The 22846-nt window shown below is 45.8% G+C and overlaps 1 pseudogene across 1 annotated transcript in view; it reads right to left on the bottom strand.

The window, feature by feature from the left end:
- Positions 1 to 17365, bottom strand: part of LOC100386904 (keratin, type I cytoskeletal 18 pseudogene) — a 67102-nt pseudogene extending 49737 nt beyond the window's left edge. The window contains exon 1 of the transcript XR_004732630.3: positions 17262 to 17365. The product of XR_004732630.3 is annotated as a keratin, type I cytoskeletal 18 pseudogene (transcript). The remainder of the gene's footprint in view (positions 1 to 17261) is intronic.
- Positions 17366 to 22846: the final 5481 nt, after the last annotated feature.

Genomic DNA, 22846 nt, shown 5'->3' on the forward strand with positions numbered 1-22846 from the left:
ATGTAATTAACTGGCCTCAATCTCCAGGCCCAGGCCGACCCCCAGACCCATCACCATCCCCATGTTTACCCCAAACTCCATGTCCCAGCCCCATCACCATCCCCATCTTTACCCCAAACGCCATGTCCCAGCCCCATCACCATCCCCATCTTTACCCCAAACTCCATGTCCCAGCCCCATCACCATCCCCATCTTTACCCCAAACTCCATGTCCCAGCCTCAGCCCGACCTTTACCCGCAACTTCATGTCCCAGCCCCAGCCACAGCTCTAGCTTTACCTGCAAGTCCATGTCGCTGGACAAGCTCCCAGCCTAGCTTTACCCCCAACTACATTTCCAAGGCCTGGGCCCAGACCCAGGCCCAACCCCACCCCATCACTAGATTACCCCCAACTCAATGGCCCTGCCCAGGCCCAGGCCAAGGCCCAGTAATAGCCCCAGTTTTACCCCTAACTCCAGGTCTGAGCCCCAGCCTTGGCTTTAGCCCCAACTTAAAGTCCCAGCCACAGCTTTACCCAAACTGCATGCCCCAGGCCCAGCCCCATTCCCATCCCCATTGCCATGCTCAGGTTTACCCCCAACTCATGTCCCTGTCCCAGCCCCAGCCCTAGATTTAACCACATTTCCATGGCCCCAGCCCAGGCTCTTAATCCTACTGAATGTTTTCCCTGTTGGTTTCACAGCCTGGGGTTACTGAAACAGTCCTTTATTGAGCTGGATTTAGATACCTGGTTTTAACAACCTGGACAAAGTCAGCCAACCATATTAACCTGTTTGCATTCATCACCTTATCTTATCCTCATGCTATGACGAACTTGCCATTACCCATCTGGTCTTACTAACCTCCTTGTCCTACTCGCCCAGTCTTCATGACTTTGCCTAAAAATCCCGGCCTTAGTGAACTGGCCATAACTTCCTGCCATTGTCCATGTGTTCTTACTCACCTGGATGTAATGCACTGGCCTCAATCTCCAGGCACAGGCCAAGCCTCAGCCCCATCCCCATCTTTACCCCAAACTCTGTGTCCCAGCCCCAGCCCCAGCCGCAGCCCCAGCCTGAGCTTTAACCACAAGTCCGTGTCCCAGCCCCAGTCCCTAACCCTAGCTTTACCCACAAGTTCAAAGACCAGGCCCAGGCCCAGATCCAGGCCTAGCTTTACCCCCAACTCAATGTCCAAGGCTCAGGTCCAGGTTCGGTCCCGGCCCCACCTGTCAGAAGATTTACCAAACTCCATGGCCCAGGCCCAGGCCCAGGCCAAGCAATAGCCCTAAATCTTGTGATCGGCCCCACACTGTCACATTTACTCCAAACTCCATGGCCCAGGCCAGGCCAAGCAATAGCCCTAAATCTTGTGATTATCCCCACCCCATCACAAGATTTATCCCTGACTCCAGGTTCCTGCCCCAGCCCCAGCTTTACTCCAAACTCCATGTCCCAGCCTCAGCCCCAGCCCCAACCCCAGCTTTAGCTTTATCCCTAACTCCATGGCCCAGGCCCAGGCCCAGGCCCTTAATCCTACTGGGTGGTTTCTCTGTTGATTTCGCAGCCTGCAGTTACTGAAATAGTCCTTAATTGAGCTGGATTTAGACAGCTGGTTTTAACAACCTGGACAAAGTCAGCCAACCTCATTAACCTGTTTGCATTCATCACCTTATTTTATCCTCATGCTATGATGAACTTGCCATTACCCATCTGGCCTTATTAACCTCCTTGCCCTACTTGCCCAGTTGTCACGACTGCCTAAAAATCCTGGCCTTACTGGACTGGCCATAACTTCCTGCCATTATCCACGTGATCTCACTCACCTGTTATAATTGGCTGGCTTCAATCTGTAGGCCCTGCCCCAGCCCCATCCCCAGCTTTATCCGCAACTGCATGTCCCAGTCCCAGCCTGAGCCCTCAGTTTACCCCGAATTCTATGGCCCAGGCCCAGTCACAGTCCTAGCTTTAGCCCTAACTCCATGTGCCAGGCCTAGGCCTGTGCTCATGCTTAGTCCTGGTCCCAACCCCAGCCCCAGCCCCAGCCCCAGCTTTACCCTCAAGTGCATGTGGCAGGCCCAGGCCCAGGCCCAGGGCCCACCTTACCGAAACTCCATGTCCCAGCTTGACCCCTATTCCCAGCTTGACCCCTATCTCCAGGGCTCACGTGAAAGCCAAAGTCCCAGCTCCAGCCCCAGCCCCAGCTTTACCCCCAACTCCAAATCCAGGTCCAGGCCCATCCCCATTATCCAATGATGTTTTGGGTCATCATTTGGCTGGGTTGCAGAATTGCCCTTAATCCAACTGGGTGTTTTCCTCACTGATTTCTTGGCCTGGGAATAGTCTTCTATTCTGCTGGATTTAAACACCTGGTTTTAACAACTGGACTGCACTCTGCAGAACTTACTGAGCTCATTGGCTTTATAATTTTATCGTATCTTATCCTCATGGTGTTATGAACCTGGCATTATCTATCTGTCTTTATTAGTGTCCTGGCCATACTCACCAAGCTTTAATTTCCTGGCCCGAAAGTCCTTCCCTTACCCACCTGGCCATTCCTTCCCCCAACCATTGTCCACCTGTTCTACTCACCTGGCCATTCCTTCCCCCAACCATTGTCCACCTGTCTTACCCACCTGGCTTTAACTTGCCTCAGTCACTGATCCACACCCACCCCTGCTGACCTTGCCCATGAGGCCTTATTCAGCTGCCCAACTTATTCCCTGGTTTTATCCAGCACATTTTCCGTCCCTGGCCACACCCCATTAGTCTTCCCCACCTAGCTTAACCCTATGGGTCTTAACCTCATGGCCCTAACAACTTGGATTAGCCACCTAGTTTTCCCACCTAGTCTTACAACCATATGTGACCACATGGGCTCCACACTTGGTTAACACAACTGTCCTTAGGCTTATGGTTTTATCTGCCAGGCCTGAAACTACTGGGTTTCCTTCCCTAGGTTTTCTCCCCTGGTCTTACCATTTGCTTGCTTTTATTTCCTAGCTTTACCCGCAACTACGTGCCCCCATCCCAGACACCTTGCATTATCCACCTGGTCTTAAACTTACGCTCTGCCAACATGGATGACCAACATAGCTTATCATCTAGCATCCCCATCTTGGCTTCAGCTTTTGTTTTTACTCATATAGCCTTAAGCTTCTGGCCTAATTTGCCTGGCTTACTCTTAGTACTGACCAGGTGGAGTTAGCAGTCCCCTAGCTCTTAGTACTGACCAGGTGGAGTTAGCAGTCCCCTAGCTCTTATACAGGGAGGCCTAACTTACTGACTTTAGCCACCCAGCCTCTTCAATTGCTTGGCTTCCTGACCAGTCTTAACTTCACGGATTTGCTAACTTAGATTTACCCACCTGCCTTTCTCCTGGCCTCATGCATGTAGCATACTCACCTGCCCTTACCCTACTGGCATTAATGTCCTGTCCTTACCAACCCGAATCACCCCAATCATCTTACCTCTCAGCCTTACCCAGTTGGCCATGCAATTAATCTCAATGCTCTAGTCTCCCTTCCTCAACCATCCCAGCCCTACTGGACTTAACCTGGTGTCATATCCTGTGTCGTAATCTCTGGTTTTCCTTTCCTGGCCTGCACTTGCTGCCATTCCCACATGACCTTGTTTACCTAGCCATACCCACTAGGCCTTCTCCTGCCTCAGCCTCCCGAGTAGCTGGGATTACAGTCATGTCATCATGCCCGGCTAATTTTGTATTTTTCATAGTGATAGGGTTTCTCCATGTTGGTCAGACTGGTCTCGAACTCTCAATCTCAGGTAATCCACCCACTGTGGCATCCCAAAGTGCCTGGGATCACAGGTGGGAGCCACCATGCCCTGCCTCAACACCTGGTTTTCACAACCTGACTGCAGTAAGCACAACTTCCCAAGCTCATTGGCTTCATCATTTCAGCTTATCCTCATGGTATTCTGAACCTGGCATTATCTATCCAGCTTTCTTATCCCCAGTCATACTCACTGAGTCTTAATTTTATGGCCTAATAGTTCTGCCCTTACCCACCTGGCCATAACTTCTTGCTCATCATTTTGCACCTATTCTTACCCACCTGGCTTCAATTAGCTTGCCTCATCTCTGTTCAAGACCCACGTGATCTAGCCCATGAGGCCTTACTCCACTGCCATTACTCCAGGGCCTTGTCCATCTTATTTTATGGCCCTGGCCATGCCCCATTCACCTCACCCACCTGGCCTAACCCTATGGACCCTTAACCCCATGGCCCTAAAAACCTGGATTAGCCACCTAGTGTTCCCACCTAGTGCTACCAACCGTAGATGACCCACATGGCCTCCACACTTGGTTTACACAAGTGTCTGTAAATGTCTGGTTTTATCTACCATGTCTAAACCACTGGATTTACCTCCCTAGGCTTACTTCCCTGGACTTAGCCCCCTGCCCTTATTCCCCAGATTTACCATTGCTTCCCCACCCCACCCCCAGACTTAGACACCTCCTATTAGCTACCTGGACTTATCCACCTGGCCTTAACCTCATGGCCTTACTTACCTAGATGACCAATATAGATTACCAACCTGGCGTTCTCACCTGTCCTTAATCTTTCATTCTAACTCACATGGCCTTACCCATCATGCCTTAGCCACCGGCCTTCATGCCTGGCCATAGCATCCTAGTCTTACCCACCTGGGTTCATCTCCATGCCCATAACTACATTGCTGTAATGTCTTGTGCTGCCTCTCTGGCCATCCCCTATAGCCCTTAACCCACGTGCCTACTGTTCTTCATGTAGGCCTCTGGCAATCCCCGTCTTTACCTACCGAGCAACCTTACCTTCCTTGCTTTAACTAACTGTAACTGACTGGCTTTACTCACCTGCCCAGACCTCGACCTTAGCTCCTTTGCCTTCTCTTCTCACCATTACCCCACCTGGCCCACCTCCAGACCTTTACAGCCTGGGCTCGGATGCCCCGCATTCATCTCATGGCCTATGCCCTTTGCATTAGCCTCCTGGCTTTATACACCTGACCCTAACCTCTTGTCTTACTCACCAGGTGTGAATTGCCTAGTGGCTGGTCTTAACCTCATGGCCTTACCCCCCTTGTCTACCAATCTGGCTATATCTATTTGTCCTTGTCCCCTTTCTCTACACCCCTTTTCTTACTCCCCTGGGCTAAGCGACCTGGTCTTAACTAACCTCCTGGCATTACTCACCTAGTCATAATCTTCTGGCCTTACCCAGTTGACATTAATTTTCTACCCTTATCCCCGTGGGCTCCTGGGGACAGCAGAGCCTGCGTTTCTGTGACTTGGCTGAGGCCAGAATGATGGAGACTTCCCAGAAGTCTCCTGGAGCTGGTCTCTGGAAGGTCAGATCTTGAAACTTCTGAGTGTTCATGCAAGTGCCCTGTGTATTGGCCTGGGCTGGTGTGCTGGCTCGCCCTTGGTCTGTGTAGCCAGTGACCACATGCCCAATGTACAGCCACCCTAGCCCACCTCCTATCAGGTCTCATGTGCCAGGGGGCAGTACCTGCAGCACTGAGAGGCTCCGAAAAGGGCAGTTTAACTGGTTTCACCCTTGTGGAGTCCTCATGGAGGTCTTTTGAGCCCAGACTGCTTCCCTCATATTCTATAGGAATGTGGAGTTTTTAAGAAGTCCAGAAAACTGCCCGGTGGCCTTGTCAGTCTTTGAGTCTTGGTCACCTGACTTGTTAGTTCCCCTCACCCTTGGTGACCCCTAAGGTTTATCTGGGGTCTCATCATGGGCCAGCATTTTGCTGAACAACCTGTGTATTTGAGTTGTATTTACTTTTACGCTTTAAAACTAAAAGTTGTTTTTACTTTTATACTCTATTAAACGCATTTCTGTCTCCCATCCCACTGCCTGAGCTAAGGGGCCTTCTACAGTTGACTAGACTTGGAGTGTTCAAGTGCACTGAACTCGTGCGCTTTTGGCTCAAAGCTGCCACCAGAGATACTCCCAGAACCTGCGCCTCTGAGGCTTCCTCTTGCATTGTGGGTCCGTGGAAGAGCTTTGCCCCTGGGACTTGACCTTTCCCTTAAATGGGGAGAGAATGGAAGTTCTTGACTGGCTTCCTGGAGAGACAGGATGATTTGACAGTTCTGGTAAGATTTCTTCTTGAGATGTTGACCTCAGTGTGTATACTCAGTGTGAATACTAAATGTACCTTTCAGGTAACATTCTATCGTGAGTGTTTTCCTCTGACATGAGAGCCCTCCTGACTTTTAATAATTGTGTGAATTCTGTAAGTCATAACTGCTTCTTAGAAGCTGTGGCATTTTGGTCACTGGAAGTATCCACAGCTTCAGCATTGCTCCAAAGATGTAGGTGTCCTCCTGGTTGTTGCTGGGGTCCTCTGCCTGACAGTGACCCTTTTTGTCCTTTTATGATGTTATGTTGTAGAAGCCTCTAACAAAGATAATTTTCATAAAATCATTTGCTTTATCATTCTTGTGGATGTTGTATTTATTATTGTTATTTTCTGCAGGTTCATCTAATGGAAGGCAATAGAGAAGTCTTTGTTTTTTCAGATAAGGTCTTGCTCTGTCACCCAGGCTGGAGGATAGTGGCACAATCTTGGTTACCTGCATCCTTGCTCACCTGTGCTCAAGATCCTCCCAGCTCAGCCTCCTCAGTAGCTGGGATTATAGGTATGTGCCCCCCTGCCTGGCTAATTTTTTGTATTTTTGGTAGAGATGAAGTTTCACCATGTTGCTTAGGCTGGTCTCAAACTCCTGAGCTGAAACCATTGACCTGCCTCCCAAAGTGATAGGATTACATGCATGAGCCATTATGCCACACCAAGAAGGAACTGTTTTTGACCAAAATCTTAGCCCCAGAAAGGGTAAGTGAGCCTGTTTTGGAACTCTGTCTATGGATATATGCATTGAGTTTCATGTGTTGATGAATTTGATGATGTTGCAGCCTCTTGTTCACTATGGAGTTTTGCTCACTGTAGGAGTTTTCTTGTCTGGGAACCCTTATGGGTTCCGTACATTTAGGAGACACCTGCAGATGCACACCAGTAGCTTCTTTTTATTCTTACTTCCCCAGAATGATGAATGATAATAAATAGCTCATCAATGCTGTGGACTCTTCCAGGAGGATCCTGTGTGGCCAGCGACAGCAATGCCATTTAAAATGAAAGAAGAAGGATCCACAGTGGTGTCTTGGTTAACAGCTCATTCTAAGTGGGTATATTCTGTGTTAATGAGTTTTTTGTAACAGATCTTGAGGAGTTGATATTTTCCTTTTTCTGGTTAAACTCACAGCTTGTCAATGATACTATAATTTGCAGAATTTTCATTTTAGACCTGAATGTGCCACTGCCATGAATATGTCTGTGTGTGTCTGTGCTTTTGCTTGCTTCCTCAGGTAAGCGCTTAGAGAGAACTGCTGGATGGAAAGGACACACGTGCTGGAAGCACTGACACTCAGTGCCTCACCCATTGTAAGACTGCATTGGTATCAAGCTATGATGATTTTTGTAGGAAAACTGTAGTGTGTTCTGTCATAATATTGGGGTGTAAAAGATCAGCTTGTGTACAAGCCTACTTTTCCTAAGAAAAATTGGCTTGCAGAAGGCCAGGTGAAGTCATTGTGAGTGCTCTGAGCCACCTCATCAAACTCACATGTGTCAGGCAGACTAGGAGTCCAATGGCCTCAAAGTGTTTTATGTCTGTTTAAGCATTATGATTTCTGATTTTTGTAATTATTTGTGCACATAATATATTTTACTATAAACAGCTGCCCTCCCTACATGGTTTCTTGATGCTTACTATGACTTTGGGAAGGTTCAAAAGTTATGACCAGGTCCCCCATCTGGTCTTCTGCCATGTCTGTGCACCTGCTCATCCATTCCTTTCTGCTCGGCACTTGTGTGGAAACCAAAGCTTGGTATGTACCTCCAGTCACCACTGTCCCCATGAAATCAGGTGCACATGCTTCCTTGGGCCCTTTCCCATGTACTGGTCAGATGTCTTCCCTCAGGCAGAGAAGAGAAGCTTCGAGGACTTGACTTTGTGATCTGAGCAAGGTCACGGCTTTCCAAGAGCTTGCGGTCCCTTGCAGAGGTCAGGAGCTCCAGGCCCAGCGGAGTAGAGTCCACTGCAGAGCACAGCTCCCTCTGGCCACTTTGTTCCCCCTTGGACTTTAACCTCTAGGCTGTGGGCAGCCCTCAGAGATTGCTGGGGAGAAATTCTGTTTCATTGTAACTAATTGAACATTTAACATTTTCAGAAACTTCAAACAACATCTTCTATTCCAAGTCATGAAGGTGAAATAATAATGAAAAAGATCACCACAGTGTTTCCATGGAAATAACCATCTCATCTGGTTTTCACTTTGAATTCCTCCAATTCCACCCAGATCTATCCGAGTAAGCTTTCTTCTTATTGCATACTGGTTTTCTCCCTTAATTCTTTCTAACAAATCTGTGCTTAAACCTATAGCGAATTCAATTGTGAACCATAGTTGAAAGGAAATAAAACCCTCTGCTGTGAATTTGCATCATGGAAAACCTTCTGTTCCTCACATCTCATCTCCCTTTTTGCTTGTCCAGTGTTTCTGCAGCCTCAGTTGTCGGTCATGGCTATTCTGCTTTCACGTGAGCATCAGGACAGGTCAGCTATGCTCCCGAGGTCAGTGGGCCGCTGACCGCCTCAGCCCCTGTGGCTCACCTTGTAGTGCCCTCTTGCTTCCTGCTAGGCACCACCAGTCCCGCCCAGGCATTCCATCTCTGACTTCCAACTCAGAAGCAAGTGACATGTCCATGTTGGTTGAACATTTCAGTTTATAAAGGTGCACAGTGACATCCCTGCTTGACTCCTGGCTTGAAGTTGCTGCCCGGTACTCCCAGAGCCTGCTCCTCTGAGCCTTCCTCTTGGGTTTGGATCTGTGCCCCTGGGAACTGACATTTCCCTTTGAATGGGGAGAGAATGGAAGGTCTGGACTGGCTTTCCTGGAGAAACAGGATGATGTTGACAGTTCTGGTAAGATTTCTTCTCGAACTGTTGACCTTGCTGTGTATATTAAGTGTGGTAACTAAATGTACCTTTCAGGCAACATTCCATTGTGAGTACCTTCCTCTGTCTTGAAAGCCCTCCTGATTTTTAGTAATTCCATGAATTCTGTAAGTGGTAACTGCTTCTTAGAAGGGTATAGCATTTTGGTCACTGGAAGTAACCACAGCTTCAGCATTGCTCCAAAGACGTAGGTGTCCTCCTGGTTGTTGCTGGGGTCCTCTGCCTGACAGTGACCTTCTTGTCCTTTTATGATGTTATGTTGTAGAATCCTTTAACAAGAATAATTTTGGTAAAAACATTTGCTCTATAATTCTTGTAGATGTTTGTTTATTATTGTTATTTTCTGCAGGTTCATCTAATGGAAGGCAATACGGAAGTCTCTTCTTCTTTTTTTCAGATGAGGTCCTGCTCTGTCACCCAGGCTGAAGCTAACCGGCTGAAGTATAGTGGTACAATCACAGCTCCCTGCAATCTCCCTCACCTGGGCTCAAGCAACCCTCTCAGCTAAGCCTCCCAAGTAGCTGGGATTATAGGTATGTGACTCTGCTTGGCTAATTTTTTGTATTTTTCGTAGAGATGGAGTTTCACCATTTTGCCCAGGCTGGCCTCAAACTCCTGAGTTCAAGCCATCCACCTGCCTCCCAAAGTGATAGGATTACAGGCGTGAGCCACTGTGCCCCACTGAGAAATAAGTCTTTACAGACCAAAATCTTAGTTCCGGAAAGGGTAAGTGAGACTGTTTTGGTAGAACTCTGTCTATGGATATATGCATTAAGTTTGTTGTGTTTGTGAATTTGATGATGTTGCAGCCTCTTGTTCACTATGGAGACTCCCACCATAGGAGTTTTCTTGCTCTGGGAATGCTCATGGGTGATTTTGGGGCCTCATAACATTTAGGAGACACTTGCAGATGCACAGCAGTAGCTGTGTTTATTCTCCTTTCTGAGTTATGTATACTATTTGCAAAAGTTCAGAATATGAGGAGAAATGTACAGAAGAAAAGATCACTTGTTTTCCTTCCCCTGAATGATAAGTAGCTCACTGATGCTGTGGACACTTCCAGGGGGCCAGCAACAGCAATGCCATTTAAAATGAAAGAAGGATCCACCATGGAACCTTGGCGCACAGCTCGTTCAAAGTGGGTATCTTCTTTGTCAATGAATCTTCTCTGTAGCAGATATTAAGGAGTTGATATTTTTCTTTTCATTGAAGAATCTGAGGAGGAAGTGAGCTGCAGCGGTTAAAGTCACAGCTCATCAATGATCTTGCAGAGTTTTCATTTTAGACCTGGCAGTGCCACTGTCATGAGTATGTTTGTGTGTGTCTGTGCTTTTGCTTGCTTCCTCAGGTAAACTCTTAGAGAGAACTGTTGGATGGAAAGGACACACGTGTTGGAAGCACTGACCGGCAGCACCTCATCCATTGTAAGACTGCACTGGTAGCAAGGTGATGATTTGCACAAGAAAACTGTAGTGCGCTCTGTTATAATATTGGTAAAAGATCAGCCTGTGGACACGCCTACCTTTCCTAAGAAGAATTGGCTTGGAGAAGCCAAGGTGAAGTCAGTGAGTGTTTTGAGTCACCTCATCCACCTCACTTGTGTCAGGCGCACTAGGAGTCCAAAGGCCTTAAAGTGTTATGGTTTTAACTTCTGTTTAAACATTATGATGTCTGATTTTTCTAGTTATTTGTGTACATAGTATCTTTTTACTGTGAGCAGCAGCCCCTCCTAAGTGGTTTCTCAACTTTGGGGAGGTTCAAAAGTTATGACCAGGTCCCTTATCTGGTCTTCTGCCATGTCTGTGTGCCTGCTCATCCATTCTTTTCTGCCTGGCAGTCATGTGGAAACCAAAGCTTGGTATGTACCTCTAGCCACCACTGTCCACATGAAATCAGGTACACATGCTTCCTTGGGCCCTTTCCCATGTCCTGGTCAGATGTTTTCCCTCAGGCAGAGAAGAGAGGCTTCGAGGACTTGACTTCATTGCCCGAACCAGATCTTGGCCTTTGAGGAGCTTCCAGTGCCTTGCAGAGGTCAGGAGCTGCAGGACCAGCGGAGTGCAGTGTGGACTGCACTCCGCTGGGCTTGCAAAGTAGCCAGAGAGATGTGTGCAGCACAGATCTCTCTGGCCAATTTGTTCCCCTGGACTTTAATCTCCAGGCCATGGGCATCCCTCCCCGGGTGCTCCCTTCATAGGTGAGGTGGGGGTGGTGTGGTGGATCCTGCTTTTCTGCTGAGGCTGATCCTTGATCCTTCACTGCTTGTTTTCCAAGGATAGAGATTACATTGAGAGTCTCTTGGGATGAAGGTACAGTGTTTTTGAGCTTCTCATTGTGATCTGCAGCATTCACAGATTGCTTGAGAGAAATTTCTGCTTTAATGTAACTAATTGAACATTTAACATTTTCAGAAATTTCAAACAACATCTTGTATTGAAGTCAGGAAGGTGAAATAATGAAAAAGATCACCACTGCATCTCCTTGGAAATGACAGTCTCATCTGGTGTTGATTTTGAATTCCTCCATTACCTAGATCTACCCAAGTGAGGCTTCTTCTGATCATGTACTGGTTATCTCCTTTGAAATTCTTACAACAAATCTGTGCTTAAACCTACAGTGAATTCAGTTGTGAACCAGAGTTGAAATGGAGGGGTTAGGAAACAAAACCCTCTGGTGTGAGTTCCTTGCATCATGGAAAACCTTCTGTTCCCACATCTCACCTCCCTTTTTGCTTATTCAGAGTGTTTCTGTAGCCTCAGGTGTGGGTCATGCTTGTTCTGCTTCTGCGTGTGCTTTGGGGGACAGGTCACCTGTGCTCCTGAGGTCACTGAGCAGCAACCACCTCAGCCCCTGTGGCTCACCTCGCAGAGCCCTCTCGCTTTCTTCTAGTCACCAGGACTCCTGCCTGAGCACTCCATCTCATCTGACTTCCAGCTCAGAAGCTGCTATGTTAAACTTACTTTGAAACAGTAAGTGACTTGCTTTTGTTACTTGCACATTTTGAAGTTTGTAAAGGTGTGGTGACCTCCCCGTCGGCCCCCGCCGCTTCATTCCTTGTTCTCTGCTACCTGAGCCAAGTGAGCCCTATTATTTGGTATGTTCATTACAGAGGATTATTTTTAACAAAATTGAGAGTGTGTGTATTGGTTGAGTGTGCGGTTCTCACTTCCCCAGCAGATTCTGTTCTGGGCAGTGGGGACATGGGTGCTAGAGGGACATATCATCCCCAAGTGCACTCTGTGCATGCACCTGAGGTTGCTTCCAGGTGGGAGCTGAGGTGCTATTGTCAGCATGGCCACTGCCTGCCATGAGCCTCAGGAGCCATCACACTTCCTAATCAGAAGTTCTAGCTTCTCCTTGTGTTCTGGCCCCGAGTGCCCTCCACCCTGTGTGCTCATCTGTCCCCCTGTCCCAGGCTCATGAGCTTGGGCTGTGCCTGCGCTAGTTTCAGCTGACTTCACCAGCAGATTCCTTGTATTTCTAGTCCAGGAGTTTTGGGTGTGACTTTAGGGTGTGTTCTAGCTCCTGTGAGCTGCTCGCTTCGGTTGTTCATTAGTATTTCCTTAGATGAAGTGTCCAGTGGGCTCCTGCTGGTTGTCCACACTGGAATGTCCTTTGATGGGTCTGTCTCATGCTCACACGCTCCTATGCAGCAGGCAGTCATCACCTGCCCTGGGTGCCCTGGATTGGTAAGTAAAGTTTGAAAAGCTGGAGAGGTACTTCTTGAGTCAGACTTTATTTCCTTCCTTCCTTCCTTCCTTTTTTTCTTCTTCTTTGTTTTTTGAGATGGAGGCTTGCTCTGTTGCCCAGGTGGGAGTGCAGTCCTGCAGTCTCAGCTAACTGCAGCTGCAACTCCAGGTTCAAGTGGTTCTCCTGCATCAGCCTCCTGAGTAGCTGGCACTACAGGCATGCGCACCGCCATTCCCAGGTAAGTTTTTTTTTTTTTTTTTTTTTTTTAGTAAAGATTGGGTTTCACTGTGTTGTTTAGGCTGGTCTCAAACTCCAGATCTCATGATCTGCCAGCCCTGGCCTCCCAAAGTGCTGGGATTACAGGAGTGAGCCACAGCGCCTGGCCATTGAGTCAGATCTTAAAGGTGAAACAGAAGCTGTCCAGGTCAGAAAAGCATATGCCAGAGTAAGACTGGAGCCCAGGGACAGGGCTGGTATGGAGTGGGGACACACAGTGTGTTGCTTTCTGTCCTTCTGTCTCTTCCCCAAGGTCTCTTGAGTGTTGCTTTCCGGCCATCAGGACTGACAGATTCAGAATTCCTCCAGAGAATTCCAGGAAGAGTTCAGCCCCCAAAAAACCAGCATAACATCACCATGCTGCCTTTATCTGAGAGTGGTGCTGTGCTGAGAAGATGCCAGAACTGCCCCTTTCATCCCTTCTCTAGGAAACTGGGTCCTCTTCTGCCCCTGCTGGGAACTTGGGCTGAATGTAGAGCACCTTTCTATATACCTGTTTGCCATTTTTATGTCCTCTTTGGAGATTCAGATATTTTGTCCATTTTCAAAATCAGATTATTAAAGTTTTTCCTCTAAAGTTGTTTGAGCTTCTTATATATTCTGGTTATTAATCTGTTGTCAGATATAGATAGTTTCTCTTTCTGGGTCCTAGACCTGGTTCTCCCGATGTTTTTTGCACATCACAGCCTCCCAGAAGCACGTTCAGCTTAGGGACTATTGTGTCTCTCTCCCTCCTTTTGCTGCTTCTGTGAATGCTCCATTTCCAGATTTCTCCTGTGTCTATCAAGGTTCTCCAAAGAAAAAGAGCCATTGAGAGAGATGTGATATGTATAAAAGATCATTTCAAAGAATTAGTCCGTGTGATTGAGTGGCGCTGGCTCAGCTCAAACCTTGGTGCTGATGTCTTAGAGCAGAATCCCATGTTCTGGAAACATGTTTCTGTTCTAAAAATCTTCAACTGGTTATGTGAGCCACACCGACATTACTGAGATAATGTGAGGTACGTGTATCTATACATCTATATATGCACATACAAATACATGTGAAATTACTTATATGTAAACCAGTAAATATGTGTAAAAGGACGAATATATTAGCAGTGCCGAGCACATAGTGGGTAATCAAGAAATCTGCTACATCCTCATGAGGTGGTTTCTGCCGATATTCCCAGTTACTGGGGATGCTGAGGAGGGAGGACTGCTTGAGCCCAGGTGTTCGAGTCCATCCTGGGCAACATAATGAGACCCTATCCCCAGAGGGGCAGTGTGTACCTTCTGCACCCCCCACCTCTCTCTTTTTTTTTTGAGATGGAGTTTTCACTCTGTCTCCCAGGCTGGAGTGCAATAGTGTGATCTTGACCCACTGCAGCCTCCGCCTTCTAGAATTAAGCAGTTCTCTGCCTCTGTCTCCCAAGTAGCCTGGGATTACAGGCATGTGCCACCACTCCCAGCTAATTTTTGTATTTTAGTAGAGATGGGATTTTGTCATGTTAGCCAGGCTGATCTCACACTCCTGACCTCAAGTGATCTGCCTGCCTCAGCCTCCCAACGTGCTGGGATTACAGTTACGAACCACTGCCCCACCCTTCCTTCTGTTTTCTCAAAGCCAGTATTTGCTGTGAGTATTACTGTTCTCATCATTCTTCACAAGTCTTTTTGTTCTTCTGTGTGTCTCCTGTTCTTTGGTTCTGGTTGTCTGTAGTTACGTGGAGGGAGGGAAAGATTTGAGAAAAGTGCTAATACCTTTCTTGCATTTCCTCACTTAATCCTGAGCCTAATTTGTGAGGTCACGTCATTGAAAAAGGGAGGCATGGGAGTGAGGCCATTAGCTTATGCTGAACAGCAGTATACCTGGAGCACATCTGTGATGTTGGCTAGGAGAAATCACGGATGCTTCTAGAAGTGGAGGTCCTACTCACTGATTGGGGAGTAGTTAGATGCCCTCCCTGGGCTCTCAAGATAGAAAGGAGGCTGGGAGTGGGCAGTGGGCCTAGGGTGGTTGGGGAGGGGGTAACAAAAAGGAGCAAGTAGGGCGATGGAGAAACGGCATTCTCGCTGTAGTTTTCGGCACTATTGTATCATTGACTTGTGCATGTGAACCTTATAGATGTGCAGGCACAGGGTAAACTGGTGGAGCAGGGCCAAGTCAAGGATGGATAGGACTTCAGTGGCACCAAATGAAACTCGTATTAAAGGTCAGGTATGACACCTGCAATCCCTGCACCTTAGGAGACTTGAGATTGTCGGATCACTTGAGGTCAAGAGTTTGAGACCAGCCTGTCCAACATGGTGAAACCTCGTCTCTATTAAAAATACAAAAAAGGCCGGGTGCAGTGTCTCAAGCCTATAATCCCAGCACTTTGGGAGGCCAAGGCAGGTGAATCACGAGGTCAAGAGATAGAGACCAATCCTGGTCAACATGGTGAAACCCAGTCTCTACTAAAAATACAAAAGAAATCAGCTGGGCATGGTGGTGCGTGCCTGTAATCCCAGCTACTCGGGAGGCTGAGGCAGAATTGCCTGAACCCAGGAGGCGGAGGTTGCGGTGAGCCGAGATCGCGCCATTACACTCCAGCCTGGGTAACAAGAGTGAAACTCCATCTCAAAAAAAGTAAATAAATAAAAATACAAAAAAAAAAAAATTAGCTGGGTGTGTTGAGTGCACCTGTAGTCCCAGCTCCTCAGGGAGTCTGAGGCAGGAGAATCACTTGAACCTAGGAGGTAGAGGTTGCAGTGAGTCAAAATCATGCCACTGCACACCAACCTGGGCAATGGAGGGAGACTCCATTTCAAAAACAAACAAAAAATTGGTATTAAAGCCAGACTTGTGATTTACACTCAAATTCAAACAATTTAAGTTTCTCACACATTTCCAAAGAAGCAAAGACTCGATGTGAAACAGGCTGGTTGTGGACCCAAGGAAAATCGATGATGTGAGGAAATTTGGAGAGATTGGATCTGTTTTACCAAAAATGTATGATTTGTAAACGATCATTTTATCTTTTTTAAAAATCAATGTGTGCATCTCCTGTCCTGTGTTTTCATTTAGAATATGACTAATTCTGAGAGCAATTCTCAAGGGGAATCTGGTCAAACATATGAATTTTATTAATTACAAAAATAAGAAAGGAATCTTTTCATTTTAAAGTAATGCACATGGGACTTACTGTTTCAGGATATGTTAGTTCCTAGTGTCAGTTTGGACAGCAGTGAACGAGGACTTCCATGGGAAATCACTTATAGTTGGTGACGAAAGTGGAGACAGGATGAGTTAGAGCAAGACAGATCTTGAGTCCGTATTTCAAAGCCTTCAGCTCTAGCCTAGAATCTTCTGAAACAAACGAGGGTTCTGAAGACTTCAGTCTTTACATGCTGTTTTATCTTCAAGGTGGTGGTGGTTGTTTTGGGTCATTGTTGCTTTTGGAGACAGAGTCTTGTTGCCCAGTCTGGAGTGCAGTGGCACAATCTCGGCTCACTGCAACCTCTGCCTCATGGGCCCAAGCAATTCTCCTGCCTCGGCTTCTGGAGTAGCTGGTGTCACAGGCTTGTGCCACTTTGGCTGGCTAATTTTTGTATTTTTAGTAGAGATGGGGTTTCACCATGTTGGTCAGGTTGGTCTCAAACTCCCGACCTCAGATAATCTACCCATTTCAGCCTCTGAAAGTGCTGCAATTACAGGTGTGAGCCATGGCACCTGGCCTTCAATGCTGTTTTTAAAAGCTGCTTCTCTTGCAACCCCAGACACCGTCCTGATATGTCAGTAGTCTAGACACCATGTGTGGCAGTCTTGAACCCCCTGCACCCTCTGGGCACTGGAAATGGCATAAGGACCTTGTCAATCATGCTGAGCAGGAATGCCTATCTTCCCCTCAGGCGACTCTCCCAAAGGTGGGTCCGATCGGGAAGATCCAAAGCTTTCTTGTGACACATTAGGTGTGACCCCCAAGTGAGAGGGTTGTTGTCTACTTTGGAAGCCTTGCATTTTTACATGGTCCCCACCCATCTCCATAGCAAAATAATAGTTAATCTCAGCTAACAGTCACTGAGTGCTTGCTGCCTGCCAGGCACAATCCCCACCTGTGATTCTCTCTGTGCCTCATCTGTTAATTGGTATTTACAACAATATCACCCCCACAAAGTCATGGAAATCAGATCACACAGGGAGAGGGACATGCTGATGCAACATGTGGCCAGTGCATATAACAGGACAACTCACTGCTGTTCCCTTTCTTAATACATGTTAATATTACACAAATGTGGTCCTTGAAAAAGTGGTAATTGAGCACTTACCAGGCCTTAAGGATACAGTTCCCTTGCAGCTTGCATTCTAGTGGGGAGAGGCAGGAACAAATGCTAAAATATGCAGGATGCCAGGAGGGGTCCATGCCCTGAAAGAAAAGGGAGGGCGAGAGCAGTTTTGTCAGGAGAGTCTGATAGGGCAGCATCTGAGCAGAGATCAGGGGATATGAGAGAGCATTTGGGGGAAGACAGTAAGTGCAAAGGCCCTGAGGCTGGAGCATGCCCTGAGGATAAATGGCAAGGGGGATATGATATTAATATTGTTATCCATAATATCTATTAATATTAGTATCTAGTACCAGTACTAATAGTAATATCTAATATACTAAAAATATACTAGAATTTACTCGTAATGTGTACATTTATTGGACTATTACAATAAATGTATATAACATGTACAATATGCACATTATACATATGTACATTAAATGTACATAATGTGTACATATGTACATTTATGGTAATTTCACAATTATATAATATATAATCAATAATATATAATACATACCACAGTAAATGTACATAATCTACACATGTACATATGTATTGTGTACACATTATGTACATAGTTATTGTGATATTACAATATGTACATGTATACATGCACATTATGTACATATGTACAATATGTACACATTTACATGTGTGCATATTATGTACAATGTACATGTGTACATATACATGCAGATTATGTACATATGTACATACATAAAATGTACACATGTAAATATACGTGCACGTTATGTACATTTATGGTAATATCACAATAAGTGTACCCAAAATATACATAATGTGTATATTTGTTGTGATATTATCTTGGTATATTACAAATAATATTATAGTGTGTGCACACATGGTATATACACATAGTGTGCACTCCCTGTGATATTAGGAGAAATATCTAGGATATTATCAATAATATTACTTTGATATTATGAGTAATATTGTATGACATGCTGAATATTACAAACAATATTAGACTGTTCAAACATACTCTATAACACCTATGATATCAGTAGTAATATCTCTTAAAATATACACCCATATCAACCCAACATTGATATTAGGAATCATATTGCTCTAAAATATACACCCAGATCAACCCCTGCCAGAGGGTGAGTAAAATCTCCCCCAGGCCAGGGCCCTGGCTGCTACCAGCCCTCTGGCTAGGGGGCTGTGCCCACAGCGGCCACACCCACAGGGGTGTTTCACCCCTTGCAATATTTAATTCAATTGAATTATTTTTTCTGTGGACATTAGTTACCATATCACAGTGTGCTGTACACCTCCTGCCATACTGAGAGTATTACTATATGGGCAATAATCTCATCCTCTCCTTCCCTGGATATTAGGAACAATATCACAGGGCGGGTGTACAGCCCCAGCCACACCGTGAGTAATATCATCTCTCATCCCCTAGATATTATGAACAATATCACTCGGGGTTTGTGTCCTTCCTGAGATATTTGGAGTGATATCCTCTCCATTTTTGGATATTGGAAACAATATTACAGTGGTGGTGTACACTTCCTCCGATTTTGAGGGTATAATCATCCTCTCTCGCCCGGATATTAGGCACTATATCACAGAAGCATTGTACACCACCTGTGATATTGGAACAATCACAGAGTGTACACTTGCTTTCACAATGAGAGTAATATCTACTTAGGATATTATGGATAATATTATAAAATGTACACACATGGGTGTATACCCACTTTGATACAAGTAATTTTATCTAATACACTAAAAATAATATCCTGGAATGTGTACATTTATTGGGATATTACAATAAATGTATACAATATGTACAATATGTACATTTATTGTGATGTACATATGTGCACACAATACATGTGTACAATCAATGTACATAATGTGTACAATATGTACATTTATATGTACTTAATGTGTACACAATATAATTGTGATTATATATTATTGTGATTACATTACGTGTGCATATTGTACTCATATACATATGTCTTGTGTATGTAGATAATGAGTACAATATGCACACGTAATGTAATATCACAATGATATATATAATCACATCTAATACATATCACAATAAATGTACATATTGTACACATGTACATATGCATTTACTGTGATATTACAATATGTACACATGTACAGTATGTACATATGTACATGATGTACAATGTGTAGAGGTGTATACATATGTGCACATTATGTACAGATGTACAATATGTACACGTACATATAGGTGCACATTATACGTGTACATTGGTACACGTGTACATAATGTACAAATTATACACATGTACAGTATGTACACGTGTACATATAGGTGCACATTACGGACATATGTACATAATGTGGGCTGTGCCCACAGCCCCTGGCCACCCCTCGAGGCTGATAACGATCCATCTGGCTGGGGCTGTGGGCAGGGTGGCCATTTAGAAAATTTGGAGTAACACGATTCTGGGAACCATATCATAGAAAGCAGATAATGTTATTCTTTTTTTTTTATATTAGGCACAATAACACAAGTTCTAGTTACACCTCTGTGAAATTGACAAAAATATCATCCTCACCCCCCCTTTACATTAGAATTGAAATCATGGGGACGTTTCACCCCTTGCAGTATTTCAATTGAATTATTTTTTCTGTGGACATTAGTTACCATATCACAGTGTGCTGTACACCTCCTGCCATACTGAGAGTATTACTACATGGGCAGTAATACCATCCTCTCCTTCCCTGGATATTAGGAACAATATCACAGGGCGGGTGTACAGCCCCAGCCACACTGTGAGTAATAGCATCTCTCATCCCCTAGATATTATGAACAATATCACTCGGGGTTTGTGTGCTTCCTGAGATATTTGGAGTGATATCCTCTCCATTTTTGGATATTGGAAACAATATTACAGTGGTGGTGTACACTTCCTCTGATTCTGAGGGTATAATCATCCTCTCTCGCCCGGATATTAGGCACTATATCACAGAAGCATTGTACACTGCCTGTGATATTGGAACAATCACAGAGTGTACACTTGCTTTCACAATGAGAGTAATATCTACTTAGGATATTATGGATGATATCACAAAATGTACACACAGGGGTGTATTTTTATTTTGATATTAGGAGTGATTTTTAATCTAATATACTAAAAATAATATCCCAGCATGTACTTAAAATGTGTACATTTACTCGGGTATTACAACAGTGTACAAAATGTATAGTATGTACATTTATTGTGATGTACATGTGCACAATATATGTATAATAATGTACATAATGTGAACGATATGTACATGTATATGTAATGTGTACACAATACATATGAACATGTGTACAATATGTACATTTATTGTAATATCACAATGATATATAATCACAATACATAATACCACAATAAATGTACATATTGTACACATGTACATATGTATTGTGTACACATTATGTACATATACATTTATTGTGATATTACAATATGTACATGTGTATATATGTGCACGTTATGTACATATGGACTGTATGTATGCATGTACATATAGGTACACTGTACACATGTACATATGTATTGTGTACACATTATGTACATATACATTTATTGTGATATTACAATATGTACATGTGTATATATGTGCACGTTATGTACATATGGACTGTATGTATGCATGTACATATAGGTGCACATTATGTACATATGCACAGCACCCTATCCCAGCAGCACCGGCACCACACCATGAGCAAGCGAGGCTGAATTGCCCTAGTTGCCAGCAGGGGGCGTGCTACCACTACACTGTGAGCCAGAGGGCCCTGCAGTGTCCCGCCACCAGAAGGAGCACCCAGGCCGCCTTTTCAGATTCCTGAGGCTCCGCCGCCGATGTGCATAGCATCACAGCGCCGCCCTGTGTCGTGTCACAGCGGTTTGCAGAGTTGCTTTCTCCAGTATAGACCTGGGGGCATTTCGAGGGTGGAGCTGCGTCCTCCTCAGCACAGACCCTGGGGCACGGGTCTGACTGTAAGAGGGCCTTGCAGTGGCCCTAGCCACTAGAAGAGAGCGGGGGCACACCCGGGGGAGCAAGAGGGCCCTGCGCCGTCTGGCCGCCAGCAGGGGGCGCCCGAGCCCACCTTTTCAGATGGCGTCACGGCGCCGGCGTGCGTTGCATCAGGGCGGCCTGCAGAGTTGCGCTGTGCTCAGTAGAGACCTGGGAGCACTGTGACGGCGGAGCTGTGTTCACGGCGTCGACCTAGCGGGCACAGCCTCCCTTTGGGACCGCTCTGGGCCGCGTCCACGGTGAGTAAAATCCTTCCTGTTTGCAGCCTGACTGCTGAGGGTCAGAGACTAGGAAGAGGGTCTCTGTGTGGAAACCTGGACACCGAAAGCCCCTCCGAATCCTGCGCGCCGAGGTTCTCCCGAGCCAAGGCCACGCGGCTGCCGTGCGCGGCGCACACCGCAGCCTCAGAACACAAACGGAGCGTTCCTAGGGCAGATGCGACATCCGAAGTACGGACTCGGCACCCGCAGTGCTGGTGGAGAAAACACCTGTGATGCTAACGCAAGGCCTCAGGCCACCATGTGACCTCAAATCCGCACTGCTGACATCAGTGCAAACGCGGAAACTAACGCGGGGTTACCGCTAAGGGTGAGGAGTAGCGCTAGGGGTTAGGGGTAGAGTGGGGGTTACTGGTTAGGCGTTAGGATTTAGGGGTTAGGGGTAGAGTGGGGGTTACTGGTTAGGCGTTAGGATTTAGGGGTTAGAAGAATTTTGGGCGAAATAAATTTTATTTGAGCAAAGGAATGAGTCATGAATCACGCCTGAAGCACCGGAACGGCGAACAGGGCTCGGGGCTTCGAGCTCTTAGAGGCGGCAGCTGAGCGAGGTTTCTCCTTGGCTCCAGCTGGCGACCGCCTGTCGTGGGGATGGTTCCCTCCGCGTCCCGTCTGGGCTTGTGTCACTGACTGCGTGGTTTGCTAATGTTTTTAGTCAGTTTCATGCCTCCAGTTGGGTTTCCGTTTGCTTTGCAAGACCTCAGGCTAATGGCTTCCTCCTGTTCTGCTCTAACATGTCAAAACCATAATTCATTTTCATTTTACTTTCCTGGCATTAATAGAAGTAAATCACATTTTTGTTGTTATTCAGAAAGTCGGTTTAATTGGAAACCTATTTGTGATGGCGCATAAAATAATGTCTGTTAATCATTAGCATCTTAGATTACGTGAAATATGTTAACTCTATGAGCTTTGTTATTAAACCATAACAGGAGTTGAGTTTTTTTTTTTCTCCTAGGCTTTAACCATTTAAAATACACTCAAGCATCTCCTAATGATGTGGATTCTTTCTGAGAAATTTGTCCTTAGTGATTTCATCCTTGTCCGAACACCATAGAGCGTCCTTTTAAATCCTGGATGGTGTAGCCCACTCCACACATAAGGTATATGGTATAGCCTGTGGTTCCCAGGCCACAAACCTGTATAGCACATCTCTGTGCTGAATGCTGTTGTCAACAGTCACACCATGGTGACTGTGCATTGTGATCCCAAAATATGTGAGTCAGGTCTCAGTCAATTTAGAATGCTCATTTTGCCAAGGTTAAG

The sequence above is a fragment of the Callithrix jacchus genome, chromosome 13 (genome assembly GCF_049354715.1).
Source record: "Callithrix jacchus isolate 240 chromosome 13, calJac240_pri, whole genome shotgun sequence".
Taxonomy (NCBI): domain Eukaryota; kingdom Metazoa; phylum Chordata; class Mammalia; order Primates; family Cebidae; genus Callithrix; species Callithrix jacchus.